This window comes from Chelonia mydas, chromosome 9 (genome assembly GCF_015237465.2).
Source record: "Chelonia mydas isolate rCheMyd1 chromosome 9, rCheMyd1.pri.v2, whole genome shotgun sequence".
NCBI lineage: Eukaryota > Metazoa > Chordata > Testudines > Cheloniidae > Chelonia > Chelonia mydas.
The window spans coordinates 95,327,600-95,344,970 of NC_057855.1; the positions used below are offsets into that span (position 1 = coordinate 95,327,600).

The window sequence follows — 17,371 nt, forward strand, 5'->3', positions numbered from 1 at the left end:
TGAGGACTACAGTGCTTTGGTTTAACTCAAGTTATTTGACTCAATACAGGGAGAACTGGCGGAAATGTAATGGCCTGTGATAAATGGGAGATTAGACCAGATGATCTAATGGTCCCTTCTGGACTTAAAAAGTCTACGGAACTGTAACACAGGCCTGAAATGCCCTGGAATAATTCCTAATTTCAAGATGCAGAATGACAAATTCTGGGCTGCTCTAGGAAAACTGAGATGGTTGATTACGCTAGAGCTATATAACTAGTTTAGACTAACAGATGTCCAATGCTAAAGCAGGCTGCCCTCCTCCCTCCCCCTAGTACTGCTCTCTGGCTAGTTATTGTCCAAACCCTTTTTTCCATTAAGATGGGCTGTAGCTATACACAAACCATAATGAGTAAATATAATGGAGTTTGAGTGCATTCTATTTTTGCTAACCACACCTTTATTTAGCAATATTGGCCCCGGCTCACATCTGCACAAACAGAACATGTTGCAATAGAGATTACTTCCAAAGTGAGCTAAAATACCAGTCACAAACACTATTGACATGCAAGATGCTTACCAAGTCAGAAAAGACCTTTGCAGCTTGGCGAAAGCCGTTTCAAAAATGCTAGAGCATGTATGTGGGCCTGATGCACTGTACTTTGAAAACCGCTTTTGATGCATTTCTAAACTGAATAATTTTTTCCATATTAGTGTTTGATGTAGATGTGCAAAATACAGTCTCAATATTGAGAAGTGCCCTCTAGCCTCAATCTTCCAATATTTTGTGCCTGATTTATCACTCTTCAAGAGCATTCGGAATTGGATAAACTTCTCTGGATATCCATCAGGTCGTCTGCAGCCCTTCCTTCTAAAAGCTTTAGCGAAGCAAATTCATATGCTCATAAATGTAACCTCTAGTTCAGTTCTTTATATCAAAGTGGGGTATTGATCCTGAATCCTTGAACATTTTCATATCCTTTATTTTTCTTTCAGGATGGGCCAGTGGTTAGAGCAGTAGCCAAGGACTTGGGACACCTGAGTTCAAATCGCTGCTCTGCCACAAGTCACTTAGCCTCTCTGCATCTTAGTTCCATCTGTAAAATGGGGATAATAGCACTTTCCTACCTCACAGGGGTGTTGTGAGAATAAATACATAAAATAGTGGGAGATGCTCAGTAATGGGGCCAGAGAAGTACCTAAGATAGATTGCCAACCGAATAGATTTAGGCGAAGACAAAGACTGAGTTTCTACTGTGAAATCGTCATGACCTAAAACAATGGGGAAATGGGGCATCATGATGAAAGTCATGGGTTTTGTGCACCGGCTGATCTTTCATACATTAGTCACAGGGTAGAGATTTCCTTCTCACTCATGGAATGAAGGCTACGAGTTAGACCTAGAAGCGTTATTAGTATTTGTGATAAAGTCCCAGGGGACTGAGATCGGGAGCCCAATTTTACTAACGCCGTGCATACAGAGAGTAAAGAGACAGTTCCTGCCCTAAAGAGCTGCTTATACTCCAGATAGACAAGACAAAAGACAGACTTATTATCCCTGTGTTACAGGTTGGGAACGGAGGCTCTGGGTAGATTAAGTGATTTGCGACAGTCACATGGGGAGTCTGTAGCAGAGTCAGGAATCGTGCCCAGGCGTCTTCAGTCCTAATCTAGTGCCCTAACCACAAAGCCAGGCTTCCTCTCCGAGGCAGAACTAGCACTACGTTCATGCCAATACTGCCACGTCACACGGGCAGTTGAACTCTTTGAAGCATGGAGACCTAGGTCACTCCCCTTGGAGCCTCCAAGCCATATAATAAACATTTCTGGTGGTCCTGCCCTAGCCCCCTAGGCTGCAGAACCCAAGCTCCAGCCCAGGCTGCAATGCCTCCACAGCTATTTTAAAGCCAAGTCTGTCGACCTGGGCTCGGAGGATTGCTGCTCTGGGCTCCAAAATGCTCCAAGGACATATCTTAGGGCGTGTTAAAATCCCCACCCTGCCCTGTCTCTACGTGGGATTTCACTCACACTGAATCTGACACATTGCTGATTGCCATTCATCAGCAGCTACTTCTACTCACTAATTACCAAATGAAGGGCTCATTGTACTTGCCAGATATACTGCTCTCATGGCTCCAGGGGTCCTGGTGCACTTGTGTGTGCCTTGCTCTGTCAGTCCCTTTTTAATTTTCTTGGTCTACCTACCATTCCTCTCTCCAACTTCCTCCCATCTTTGTAAATCTCCAGCCTGGCAGGAAAAGAAAAATCCCGGCTCTGTCTGCCAGTCACACACGTGAGTCAACCCCCGACTGTTTGTCCAGTCACTACCCTTCTTTTCCCCACCCCAGTTGCTACCTTCCTTTCTCGGGGCTTGTCTACACAGAGACCTAGTGCATGGCAGCCAGCTGGAGTGTGACTCTACAGCACAGTAACTTGCCACACACTAACGGGCGATGTGGACCCTGCTACCATGCACCAAAGTTCTGTAGTGCGCTTTGGTGGCCTGCTGTTTGAAGGAGCAGTACGTCAAAGTGCACTATGAAACCAGTGTGTGGTAGCAGGGTCCACGCGGCCCTCTAGTTCATGGCAAGCTACTGTGCTGTAGAGTCACACAGCACCTTTCCACACACTCCGGTTGTTCTGTACTGCAGCTGGGACTGTTCCTCCCAGCCCGGTTAGACAGACCCGCGCTAGCTCTGCTCGAGCGGACACACTAAAAATAGCAGTGTGGACATGGCGGCACATGCTAGCCACCCGAGGACTAGCCCATGCTGCTGCTTGTGCTGCAATATCCAGAGTGCTATTTTTAGCAAGCTAGTTCCAGTGCAGCTCATGCATGTCTGTCTACCAGGGCTGGGAAGCCTGCTTCCATCTGCAGAATAGACATACCTGAAATCTCCATATAGATACTCCTCTCCTCAGTCCCATTCCCTTCTTTTTCTGTTGTGCCTTCACTACCTGCCACCCACCTCTGCTTCTCTCTCTCTTTACCCTTGCTCAAAAAACATTTAAAAAAATAAAAGATCCAGACTCAACATTTTCCAACCCAAGTATCTAACATTAGGAACCTAAATCCATACTAGTCTCCAGAATACTAAAACATAAGCATTCATAACCGGACACCACCTCCTGCTGCCCAGAAGTGATTCAGTTCAATAATGCATAGATCAGTTTCCAGAAGTAAGACAAGGGCTACATTTTCCCTGGCACCAGACTGAGGATAAATGCTTCTCCAACTAGAGCAAAATGGGATATTTTCCTTTCTTTATAAAAAGCTCTGAAAGATAGCTCTAGTCTCTAAGCCAATTCACAGAAGGCTTGAGCATGGTCTCATTTATTTATTGCCTTATTTTATTGCTAAAACAGCTAACACAACACCATGCTATCATCACAGTCGGTATAATATTTTAATCAAAGATCACATAACCTGTGATGAAAGGAAAATAGCAATAGAGTTCTTGGGCAATCACAAAGGTATTGTGAAAAATAAATCCCACAGAAACGGATTGTAGAGCGGCTGATACGCTAGAGGAACCTTTATGTCGGACGAAAGCTTTTTTTTTTTGCATAAGAAAAACAGAGCTCTTGTGAGAGGACCTACCCCGCTGGAAAACAGCGAAGTTAATTGGTGGTATTTATGGTGGCAATGTTGCATACCAAGCAATGGCAACAGAGTGCCTTATTTGGCCGGCTGGCCTAAACTAGAGCTAGGTTTTGTATTTAATTCCCTTGTTAAAGAGAAAAATCAAAGGAGCAATGGCCTTGAAAGCACTGGGTAGGTTGATGGGGAGACGTATGCAAACGGGCCCATCTTTACAGTTAACTTTTCCCCACTCCTCACGCCCATTGGTCTATCGGCCTCTTCTAACTTGTCACAATCTGATGCAGGGATCATCTTTGTTTCACTCAATTGAACAGTAGCTCACACAGCAGGGGCCTGACAAGGTTCCTCAGAACTACTATAATGCAAATAAAAATGGAAGAAGAATCTGTTCTCTGTCATTTGGGGCATGAGAAGAGAAAAATCTAAACAGACAAATGCACTAACTTCCCAAGTAACCCCATTACCATATTGTCCTCTCCCTCTCCCTTTTCCCCTACATCTATTGGCATCTCTTCCTCTTTATTTTTGGCTAAATAAAAGCCTGATTCGGGAAACCCCAGAAGCACAGTTTTACTGTTACTGTTTTAAATGCTTATAGTGCTCCCCTGCCTAGAGATGCTCTCCTGAACTGGGGTCTCAGACTGTAAGCTCTTCAACACAGGGAACCCATCTTTACTTCTGCCGTGAAGCACTCTGCACATTTATGGAACTCTCCAAGAAAATTATAACAAGTAACAAAATCACGCTACTGTATTAAAAAATAGAGACTCAAGGCATTTCATGTTTCAGAGTAACAGCCGTGTTAGTCTGTATTCGTAAAAAGAAAAGGAGTACTTGTGGCACCTTAGAGACTAACCAGTTTATTTGAGCATGAGCTTTCGTGAGCTACCCCCCCCCCCCCCAAGACGTTCTGGTTAAACTTGGATTATTGCTGTGCACATTGTAAGATGAGCTATTGCCAGCAGGAGAGTGAGTTTGTGTGTGTGGTTTTTGGAGGGGGGTGTGTGGGGGGGTGAGAAAACCTGGATTAGTGCTGGAAATGACCCACCTTGATTATCATGCGCATTATAAAGAGAGGTTTCAAAGAGGGATGGGCTATTACCAGCAGGAGAGTGAGTTTGTATGTGTGTGTGTGTGTGGGGGGGGGGGGGGGGGGGGGGGGGGGAAGGGTGAGAAAACCTGGATTTGTGCTGGAAATGGCCCTACTTGATGATCACTTTAGATAAGCTGTTACCAGCAGGAGAGTGGGGTGGGAGGAAGTTTTGTTTCATGGTCTCTGTGTGTATATAATGTCTTCTGCATTTTCCACGATATGCTATGCATCCGATGAAGTGAGCTGTAGCTCACGAAAGCTCATGCTCAAATAAACTGGTTAGTCTCTAAGGTGCCACAAGTACTCCTTTTCTTTTTAAGGCATTTCATGAGCATCATTATTATGCAGTTGTACTGCAGTAGTGCCTAGAAGCCAGAGTCATGGACCAGAACATCATTGTGCAGTACACTGTACAAACATCATTACAAAATTACTTTCTCTTTACCACTTGTGCAACATTAGGTGCTTTGGGATTTATAACGTGTATACATGAACAGCAGAGAGGCAACAACTATCAGCAACGAGGTATAAATAGAGACAAAGGCAAGAAGATGGGAGTCCCAGTAATTCCTCTTAAACTCTGCCTGCTATGGATGGATTAGGCTCTTGGAGTGTCTGTTCTTTCTCAGAACATTGGAATGGGACAGAGTTAAGGGTGTTTGGGTACTGTATTTATTCAGTTCTACTCTTTCCAATACATGATTTTCTTTGACGTTTAACCTCAACCCTGAATTTCCTGGGGTTTTAATGGCTGTGAGCATCTGTAGACAACCTGATCTACCCTTGCATTCCCACCATAGCTCACAGCAACAGAGTTACATGCATGCCACAACAACAGGGGGCGAATCTGAGTAAATCCTGAATGTAGTTCCCTTCACTTAGTTCTCTCTCTCATGTCTTCCTTCCTCAGGCTGCAATTTCAGCCTGGCTTCGAGCTCACTCTGCTGATAAGGTGCTGCAGTGATTCAGACCACCCTCAAAACAACATGACACACATATCCCAGCTATTCAAACTGAGGTGTAGTCATTCAGAAAAGCGGGTTAAAGAGTTTGAGTTAGCTTTAAGTTCATGGTTATCAACATGGTTAGCCCTCTCCCATCCTGTGCCTTTGTCTACCATGCACTCTCATCTCCACGTTCTCTCCCACCTTCACCCTGACAGGCCATTTCCGCTCCTCAAATTACAGCTCTGGCTTGCAAGTCCTGTTTTTGGTGAATGTTTTTGAAATCCCTCCTTAGTTACTTTTCTCTGAATTCTGCAGAACTGTGGGTTCAACTAAACTGTTCCACTCTGCAATCCTGTTTCCACAGGCTCACGCTCCATGGCAGGAAGCAGGCCACAGAATAAGACAGGGCCAGCGCCTAAAATGGTATAAATCAGGTTTGCTCCACTGACTCCAACTGGGTTAGATGGATTAACACCAGCTCAGGATCCGGCCCATATTTTTTCCTGTAGCTCACAATCAACAGACCATTCCCACAGAGGCAAAGATAGTAGATTATTCAAAGTTATATTTGAGGTGAACAAAGAATTTTAGTTGGAAAGTACTGCAGACTATGTCAGCCCAGAAGGATTGGTGGGTGCTTACATGAAGAATTAAGGTAGTCTCACTTGCTGGGGAGTTTAGAGCATACTGTAACGCAGTAGCAGAGGTCTCTCAGAAAAAAATAGCTAGAATATTATAGCTGCAATAACTTGCCAATGTCTGCCTGAGTCTGAATGCATGAGTGGACGATTAGCGGGCAGCTTTGATTGACAACTGAGACACTTGACTAAGTGACAGACTGACAGCCTTACTTCAAAGGACTTCATGGGGTTAAGCCATGAATTTAGCCCACAGTGTAATGGAACAGTTACAGGCAGAATCAGTCTGGCTTGATGAAGATGCACAACTGCTTTCTGGTGCTCTGGAAAGGGTAAGGTGTGTGGCGCTTCTGCTTTCTGTTATCTTCTTTATTCTCCCAGACTCTCAGGCACGTGCACAGGGCACCCATCAGTTTCTGCCATTTATTCTGGGATTGTGCTGGTCTGTTCAAGCTTCTGAGTGCCATGTTGCTGGTTTGACCTATGAGGGAAGACTGAAAAAATTGGGTTTGTTTAGTCTGGAGAAGAGAATACTGAGAGGGGACATAACAGTTTTCAAGTTCGTAAAAGGTTGTTACAAGGAGCAGGGAGAAAGTGTTTTTCTTAATCTCTGAGAATGGAACAAGAAGCAATGGGCTTAAATAGCAGCAAGGGAGGCTTAGGTTGGACACTAGGAAAAATTTCCTAACTGTCAGAATGGTTAAGCATTGGAATAAATTGCCGAGGGAGATTGTGGAATCTCCATCATTGGAGATTTTTAAGAGCAGATTAGACAAACACCTGTCAGGAATGGTCTAGATAATACTTAGTCCTGCCATTAGTGTAGGGGACTGGACTAGATGACCTCTCAAGGTCCCTTCCAGTCCTATGATTTTCTTTTGCTATTGTTCTGTATAATGTTTGAAATCACCCTCTTTTTCCTCTTTCCAGGTGGTGTCCATATTATCACTTGCTGGAGAAGTCGTGTTGGTGGCATCCTTAAAGCATATCCTAATACATCCATTGTCACCTTCTTACCATATTTAATGTTTTAGGTTGGTTTGCTCCACTTAGAATTTCTGGTGTTGCAGGAAACTCTTTCCAATAGACTCTGAAGCTCTCCTACACACACTTACTTTGGAATGAGTTGATCTTATCAATTTCTCTTGTAGATTTCCATGACTCTGCTCCAGAAAGGAGGACAAATGTGGTGCCAGGGTTAAAAATTTGTATTTTTGTGCCAGTGCCAATCATGCTACTTTCCAAATCTTTTCAAGTTTATGAAAATTGTTTGCTGCTTTTGATATTCATTGCTTGATATCTAACGTGGTGTCAACATTGATGCACATCTCACGCCCTAGATATGTAAAATGTTTCTGTGTTTCTTTGCCACTTTTGGGACACTGATAGCCATATATTTTGTCTTCCCCTTGTGATGAACATAAGAACGGCCATACGGGGTCAGACCAAAGGTCCATCTAGCCCAGTATCCTGTTTTCCGACAGTGGCCAATGCCAGGTATCCCAGAGGGAATGAACAGAACAGGTAATCACAAAGTGATCCATCCCCTGTCACCCATTCCCAGCTTCTCACAATTAGAGGCTAGGGCCACCAACTTGTGTTGCTGTGTCTTGTCTTTCATTAAGCATTCATTAATGAACTAAGCAGGACAATATCATCAGCAAAAACAAAGTCACCCAATTGTGATTTATCGTTTGTCCATAAGATTCCTCAGTCCCCTTCTGGGGTTTCTGAGGTCAATGACCAATGCAAACAATAGTGGGGACATGATGCAGCCTAAGATTACTCCCATTGGTGGATATTGTCCCTATCTTTGCCTGCACATGTGGCATTGTTGTACATTTCTATGATCCTATGTAAAACCCATATTCTGTGCATCTCGTCAATGAGAGGAGACTAGGATAAAGCATCTGTTGGCTGTGTCCATTCATTTTCTCTTCCCCAACAAGGAAACCAGTAACCCAATCCTGGCGTGAAATCTTGGCCCCACTGAAGTCAATGGCAAAGTTCCCATTGACATCAATGGGGCCAGGATTCACCTCCTGGCATTCAATCTTTCCTGCTTGCTCAGCGTACAGAAAAACTGCCAATTTACACAGTGGGCTTTGTCTTGGTCCCACTGAAGCCTCTGACAAAGCTGTTGACTGAACTGATGCAGGATTATGCCCAGTTCAGTACGAGATGGGGGGGATGAGAAAGAGCTGGGTTACATTCTGATGATGCAATATGTATTGCTAGTCCTAATCAAAATCTATGGCTTTATATAAAGAATTGGACAAATAAGTATCCTAGTAAGAGGTACCAAAATCTGAGTCAGGTCTGAGTCCTACAGGGTACTTCCCTTAGTTTCCCTGTCTTTTTTAACCATTCTTTGAACCATCTTCCTGGAGTTTTGGTTGAGTTGCTTGGCAAATTGTTTTTCTATCCCATGGAAAATTGCAAAAACTGAAAATCCAAAACACTGAAAATTTTTAAACTATTTACAGGTTTTTAATTTGACAGAAAACAAAATATTTTCATCAAATATGAATTTTTTTCATAAATGTTTTCATTTTTGACCAAAAATCTTTGCCAAAATGTTTTTCAACCGGTTGCAGTTTTTGGATCTGCTACAGCTTTCTCTGCTCTCCTTTGCAACCAGTGGAAAATGGATTCCTCTTGCTCACGGGGAGGCTCCTGTGTTGAGTGATATCAGAGGTAACCCTGTGCATCGTCAGTCCTAACTGGTTCTTTTGACTGATGCACCAGACCTCTGTTTGGCATAGCACAGCACAAGAATGCAAAGGATTTGTCATCTTTGCACTCCCCACAGTCACTGGGGCAGCTGGGTCCACACGCAATTTGCCTCAATCTCAGGGCTTCTCTAATTTTCACTGTCTTGTATATTAGGGACCATTTCATCAACAGAGCAAACCACCCTCTGGCCATATCCTTTCCCAGCTTGATACTAGATGGGGTGGAGAAGAGATTCTCCATTTGCTCTCTTAACAGGGTTATTCCCACAGTGCAAAAGAGCCAGAGGATTTGGCTCTTTCTATTTTAGCTTTATTACATAGCATTCAGATGGTTTGTGGTAGGTGCCCTATACAAGTGAAAAATAAATAAGATCTCCTGATATTTGTACTGTGTACAATCAGTATCCAATTATACATAAACTATAACTTCCCTCATTGGTGAACAGCTGTACCCTGAATTTATGTTATTTGTTTTGCATCAAACAGTCTCCTAGCGATTTTCCCAGATCAAATCATTCTGGGTACAAACCCATAAAAAAAAAAGTATTAGCTACTGACATACAGGAATAAGAAGACTGTTTCTAGATGATAAAACACCTGGTGAGCTAGCCTTGCTAACCTTGTGATGACAACATATTGCACTGAACTGCCAATTGCTCCTAGCAGGACTGTCTGGCAGCTAGTGAATGTTTGTGTGGATTTATTCTATGATAAATAGGAATGAGCTAAGTTGTTTTTTAGATACTGTACTTTCTATCATTTTATACATAGCTATGGCCAGATTAGCAGCCCTTTTCTCATACTGATGAACAGCTGATTTCAGTGGCACTACTCAAGTGAGCATCTGTTTTAAATACTGAATGGTCTAGAGAAGGGAGATTGGGACCCTCTGCTCTCCCTGTCTCGTGGCACAAGAACAAGGGACTATTCAATTAAATTAAAAAGGCAGAATCTTCAAAACTGAACAAAAAATACTTTTTCACATGATGTATAATTAGACTGTGGAACTCATTGCCACAGGAAGTCATAGAGGCCAACAATTTAGCAAAATTCAAGAAGTAATTGGACAATTATATGAATATCAAGAATATCCAGAGTTATCACAATTAACAAAAATAATATTGGAAGGGAGATTAGAAACCTCATGTTTCAAGATTTAGGCCAATCTCTAACTATTAGAGATCAGGATGAGACCTACATCAAGGGAAGATTATCCCACACCTACCTTTTCCAGGTAGGTGTGGGATAAAGTCTTATATCTTCCCCTCTGCAGCATCTGGTGGTGGCTTGTGTTGGACTAGGTGGACCATGAGTTTGATCCAGTCTGGCAATTCCCATGTTCAATTTACAGACAAGACAACGAGGTCCCTAGCCATGAATAGCATACACAATATCTCAAAATATTATATGGATAACAAAGATCTGAACAGCCAATCACACAGCATATGCAAATATCTGTTTACTGATTGGGTTAAGCACACGGCTTTTTCTGGGCCTCTAATCCAGCCTCTTTATCAGAATACTTGGGGCCATTTAGATATCAATGACCATAATGGAGATAATTTTGAAGAAGAATTTTAGAATGTGTGCTTCAGTGAACATATTTATTGTCCCAGAAGGAAACTATTGACATCGGTCTACACTGACCTTCCCATCCTCAGAATCCCTTATCTGCTTCTAGTGTTAAGGGCCAAATTGTGGCTTGAACGACAACTGTACAAAGGAGAGAGCATCACCCCTTTCACAGGCTACCTGGACCTTGAGTTCAGTCACACAAGGGACAGTCACCTGCTTACTCCCTCTCTAGAAGAGGTGGATGGGGGAAGAAGGTGGAGAATGGGTGCGGCCTTGGTTATACATACACACACCCCACCTCACTGGATGGTATCGGAGCCAGAGTGTGTTAGTAAAGAAAGAGAAGGTTTTAATTTACAGCAGCAAATTACTACCCCCTTCCCTTTTCCAGGAGCAAGGAGGAAAAAGGGGAGGAACTGAGACTCAGAGGTGTGTCTCTGATGTAAAATACTTCCTGGAGTTACTTCTCAATTGGTGTAGTTCACAATTAAACTCACATCTAGTCTGTAGCCATTAGGAGTAGACTACACCCCAAGTACCCCGCCTTCAAAATATCAACAGGATAACATCATTGGTACGGTGACCACTGATAGTGCAGAAGCTCTAGCCTTAGCAAAGCAGCATCAGGCACTTTCACATTTTTAACACAGCCTTTTTTATTCTTATTGGTATAGCTCCAACGATCAGTGTCTCACACATGGATTGTCGTGGCTGTCTTCTCCTGCCCCCCTGACTGTGCCTTCATACAGTCTTCACAACAAAATACAAACAAAGAAACAAATGTGCCTAAACACCCCTTTCCAATGAAAGTAGATTTTCCTTTGCCGGGTTTTCTTGTTCAGTGTTTATGGGGGAGAGATGTCATCTGTTGACTGAGATGCTGCAGTGCAGACAATTGTCATCTGAAGCCACAGAGTGGGTGATAGATTTCATTTTCAAATGCACCCACTTGTACGTTATAAGTGAGCCCAAATACCGTGCACTTAGGGACCCAAACCATTCCTCATTGGAAAATCAGTAGTGTTCAATGATTAAAGCACTAGACAATGCTATGTAACTGCTAATTAAGCATATTGCACTAATTGCTGTGTTAAGTCATTCTGCACTGGAAACAGACAAATCTGTTGCATCAGGAGAAATTGATCACTATCAATCTAAGGGATTTTCTATGTATCAAAAAAATGGCAGTCTTTTGCCTATGTCAGGCAAACCGTTGGTCTCACTTCAGTTCCCAGTGGAACAATCAGATCATTCAGTGACGAGAGGTTATAAATAAATTAAATAAATACATGTCCAGTGCACAGTTGGCAGCTGTGTTGAAACTCAGTAGAGATGCCCAGGGTTGAACAGACACAGTATGAATCAGCTTGTCCTGCCCACAAAGGGGAGCTTTCAGTCAGGCACTCTACCACCAGAGTGGTATGGTAATACTGTTGAGGCTGCTGCCAGTCCCAAACCTGTTTGGGGAATTAATGGAAATAGAATGATACGTCTGTACTTCTAGCTTGCCAACAGAAGCAAACTGTCATTCACCACCATCCCCCCCAGTTAACATCCATCTCCAATAAAAGCAGCTCTCAGTTTGAAATTAAAGATTTTTCATTTTGAGAAAAGTTTGGTTTTTTGGAACAGTCAAATCTGCCAATCCATCAAAACCAAAACTGTTCATGAGACAGTGTTGGGGTAGATGAAATACGCAACTTGAACAATATTTTTATAAAATTTTCAAGACTGCCTAAACACTGCCAAATTGGAAAGTTTCAATTTTTTGAGTCAAAATGACTTTTTGTTTCAAAATTTTAGTAAATGTACACTAAAAGGTAAAAAAAATAAAAATAAAAAATAATAAAAATTAAAAAGTATCAGAATGTAACTTTTCAATTGACCCAAACAAATGTTCAGGAGAATTTTTGGTTCATGAACATTTTCAGTATTTTGACTTTTTTTGTCCCAATTTGTGATGGGAAAATTTTGCAAAACCTCAAAAATTCTTTTGGGGATGGAAAAAACCATTCCCTGCCACCCATATTCTCCAATGTGTCCTTATTGCCTGTGGTTATTTGTAGGGATACAGGGTGGGTAGAGGTATTTGCTATGAAAATTTGAGAACTCTCTTTTCCATGCCAGAGGATCTTATCTCTATTTTCTATTGCCATGGCCCTCATTTACCCATCTCAAATGGTATCTCTGGCTACATATATATTTTTAAGAGGAGTCACTTTCTAGCTGTAAGAGTGTGACTCACCAGTGGAGCGCCCCTTCGTGGCCAGGTGGGGGCATTGCAGAGCCTTCCCCTCAATTGCTTCCACCAAAAGGCTATTTAGGCCTTATGGTGGTCTAATCTGCTGTCCTCACATTGTGTCTTCAGCCTGACTCCAGACTCACGAATTGTCACTCCTGATATCAGCGGGTTTCCACACTGCCTTCCTCACAGGGCCAGTAGGGGAATCCAGGCCCTCCCTCTCCACTGGGTTCTGGTCCAGGGACCCTTTAATGAGCAGCAACAGCCTATCTGTGCAGACTTTTTGCTGCCTCCCTGGACCACTTCCTATGTTGCCTTGTCTTTCCCACAGCTTCTTCCGAGGCTTCCAGTATCAACATTTTATGTTTTGTGTGTGTACACACACAAAAACATATCATCTTCCTCTTTTCCAGACTCACTTGCAGAGCTTCTTTGAACTACCACCCAGCTGACTCTGCTGCAGGAGATTTTCTCCACCCCCCTCACAGGGCAGCAATCCCTAACCGTATGGGAGTCTTTCTGCCTCTCCAGCAGCACACGCAGAACCCTGGGCAAGTTCATTTCCCCCAGATTTCCTTCCCAAGTACCTTGGGCTACCTGTTGGAGGCTTACCTTCCTTCAGGGAAGCTATATCTGCCCGCTCCCCGACTCCAGCGAGGCCTCTCTCCCTGAGCAAGTCATCAACCTTCTGGCTTTCCCGGTCAGCCCCTAATTGAACCGAGTTCAGCCCTTTTAGCTCTTCCCTCCAAGCGTGGCACCTACTGCAGGTGTAGCGGGGTGGGGCTGACTGAGCCCACAGGCTCACATTAACCCCTTCTTGCCTAGTGTGAGGTTTGTTCAACCCATCCTACCAGTCCATGAATATGTAAACAGAGAACTTTGTCACAAGGATTTTTCAGACGAAAAAAACCCCAACAGATTATTCCTCTTGTTCACCAGTTGTCTCTTGCCTTATACTTAGATTGTGAATGCTTCAGGAGGGCAGGGACTGTCTTTGTTTTGTGTTTGTACAGCACCATGCACTACAGGTCCCTCCCTCTAGATACTACCACAATATAAACAACAATTATCTTCCTCACCCAACCACTTCCCTTCCCTCAGCAGAATTCTTGTTCCCTCCTCCTCACCCCTAAAGCCATATTTCCTCTTTTGCCCCAGGCAGCTAGCCAATATTCAGGGCCTTGCAGGGTTATTTCAATTAGAATAAGGGACCTATGAAATGAGTCAGGTCTAGCCTTAATGTAATATTGTTTACTTATAAAAGAAAGGCAAGCTGAGTCTTGTTCACCTAAACACAGTAGAAACAAACAGAAGCAAGCAGTTTCCTTGCTCGGAAATCCCGAAGTCTGCCATTCAAGCAGGCTCTGTGCCCAAGAAGCTCTCTCTCCGCTTCCTGTCAGGGTCACGCTCACAGCTCTTTCTTCTGGGTTTTCTGCTCTGACACACACAGCCTGCAACTGACATCCCAGCACTGTGTTTGCAGCCAGGGAAACCCCTGCAGTCCACATGGGTTAGCTCTGACCTGCCATCCTGCCTAGTGCCTTGGGCAGTAGCATCATCACCCCCAGCTGTTTTACTAAATAAAGGGGCTTGATTGCTCCTTCTGTTGAGTCTGACAGAGTGCTTGGCCAAACGCATTGGGTTTACTGGGGAATGTGATGGTATTTGACTCCAAGACTCCCCTGATGTCAGCCATTAGCACCTTCCAGTATAACAACCACAACGTATGGGGGGGGGGGGGGGGGTTTTCAAAGGGGCTTATCCCATTGACTTTCAATGAGAGCTAGGAGCCAACTCCTTTAAGCTCCATTGAAAGTGCCAGTCACACTAAAGTATATTTACAACGTTAACTGTCTCACAGTTTTTGGCTAGGGACTAATTAAGGACTTCATTCTCCAGCACAGGCAGTCCAGCACCTGTCACCGGCATTGAATTCACTGGTGACCATCCACTCTCTGTGTCTGTTCATTATCACCCTAACAAAGTCACTACAGACTCTGTAAACAACAGCAGTTTAGCCACAGGCTTTATCTCTAACTGCCGCAAACCCTGAGCGTGAATCCAGGATGCCCTGGGCTACGAACATGGACCCTCAGTCAATCGCTAACTGCACTCAGATCGGTGTGGAGCCCAAGAGTCAAACCCATCCTGTGAAACCCAGGAAGTCGTACCACTCACTGAGCCAAACATGCCAAGGCAACAGGGACGGAGACAAATGGAACCTATTTCCCTGAATCTGAGAGAGCGTATCTGCCTACCTACTATTTCGCTTCACGAGAAACAGTTGAATTTCTTATCTATGAGGGCTCCAATACCGAGCAATTTCCTATGCCATGTGGTTCACAAAGCTGTGGCACTGTTCCTCCATCCGCAGCCTGATTGACGGTAAACAGCTGCACATCGTACAGGGGATTTCACAGAGTAGTGTTTAACACACAAGGCATGTTAAAAAAAGAGAGAGTATCGCCTTACTGCTTACTGTGAACAAAACAGCTAAGGGAACAGGACTGACTGAAGCCAGACACACTCAAGGTGCTAATATTTATACAGGTTTCAGAGTAACAGCCGTGTTAGTCTGTATTCACAAAAAGAAAAGGAGGACTTGTGGCACCTTAGAGACTAGCTGTAGCTCACGAAAGCTCATGCTCAAATAAATTGGTTAGTCTCTAAGGTGCCAGAAGTCCTCCTTTTCTTTTTGCGAATATTTATACATTCACTGCTCAACATCAGTGCTGTATAACACCGTATGGCACTTTCCATCAGTAGATCTCAGATCACTTCACAGAGGTGGTCAGTATCAATACCCCAATTTTACATCTGGGGAAACTGAGGCGCACAGATGGGTGAAGCAAGGTCACCCAGTAAGCCAGTGAGAGCCAGGAATAGAACCCCAGACTCGAGTCCCAGTGCAGTGCTGTAGCCACTAGGCCATATTGATTAGTGCCTCTTTCCAGCCATAATCCTACATATAATAAATATTTGCCTCACCGAAAGGTATTTAATAATTTTAAGTCTCATTTTGCAGTGATAACAGGCACTTCCATAGTTAAGGTTGCAACCGAGTTTTCATTTCAAGCCTCACTTTGATCCCACCTTTAAAATCCACCAAGATGTTATATCAGCTACAACATTGGTAGGTCAGACCTGAGTCAAGATCAAATTTATTTGACATGATTTGAAGTGAATAGTGTAAGAGCTTCCCAGGTTATGACACTCTAAAAATAGAGCTATATCTCCAGGATATTCTTCCACAGACTTTATAATGTATATTACATATACTCTGTGTCCCCACACAGACAGGGGCAGATCCTCAGTTGGTGCTTGAAGTCCATGGAGCTAGGAGAATTTATACCAGCTGAGGATCTCTCCCCCTGAGTGTGTGTGCACACACGCATGCCTGCTGCCTAGCTTAAGCTTTTGCGTATATATAGTTAAAGAGGGAAAAAACCCATACAACCAAAATAACTATATTAAATTAAATGTTGTAAACACACTAAGCTGCAAAATGGCTGTAAAATATTTATGCCTATAGCTATATTTATTTTCTTGTATATGTTTACTCCAATAAGATTCTGGTTTGAGCCTTTGTATAAAATACAGTTTAGCCTGTGAGATGCAGCCAGTGGAGAATGGCAAATATAATTTTTCTCTTAGCTGAGAGGACGACAACAATGCCCAATACATCAACAAGATTTCAGTCTGTGTCAGCATCACTGATAGAACAGGAAATTGGATTCCACTGTCTAATCCATTGTTAATGATTCCACTTCATAAAAATACTTAGTCTTCATTATAACTTCGTGCTGTTGGTAATAGTTTAAACCTTGGGGAAAGTCTTCCCGGAAGAATCAATTATCCGGCATGTCACCTTTTAATTCTACGATTTATTGATTTTTTCACGGGTATGGGCTTTGAACCCAAGCTTGGTAGCAAGAGGTCAAATTGATGTTATTTGCCTTGACTTCACAGTAACAAACAAACGTGAAGTATTAGTGGAATAAGTATTAGCATCTTTAAGTAACACATGGAGACAGACCAGTGCATTTGCACTTTTGAGAAATGGGTGCTGTGATTATTTTTAGATCTGAACAGCTTAGGCTCCCGTCTTGCAATCAGCCTTGCGTGGGCAGATCCCTCTGCCTGACAGGAGCCCTATCATGCTCAGTGGGAGGCCACTTGAGGGTAAGGCTACACCTGCATAGATGAAATTGCAGCACCTGGCCCTTAAAATGTACTAGAAAAACAGTATCAGCTAAGGCCTGCACTTTGTAACCATTACAGTCATTGTTCTCAGCATGAGCTGCGTAAAACGCTTGCAGTTGGGATTATTTTAGCAGTTGGCTAAGTACCTTGCCCAAAGTCACTAAGGGAGACATTAAAAGAATTGCAAATAGAACCAAGAGCCCTGTTTCCCCGTCTCCTGTTCTAATCACTTCATACAGGAATCCTGGGGATTCCAAAATACCATGTGCCAGTCCGAGAGGCATCTCAACTCCAGAGTCACCAACAATGGGAATAGCTGTGTTTACACCTGTTGAGCTCCCTTTCCCCACTGACA

At 43.4% G+C, this 17,371-nt stretch overlaps 1 long non-coding RNA gene across 1 annotated transcript in view; it reads right to left on the bottom strand.

Annotated features, from left to right (window-relative positions):
* Positions 1 to 6,170: 6,170 nt before the first annotated feature.
* Positions 6,171 to 17,371, bottom strand: part of LOC122461684 — a 76,592-nt gene continuing 65,391 nt past the window's right edge. Inside the window, exon 4 of the long non-coding RNA XR_006283787.1 lies at positions 6,171 to 6,755. This is a non-coding gene — a long non-coding RNA (uncharacterized LOC122461684). The remainder of the gene's footprint in view (positions 6,756 to 17,371) is intronic.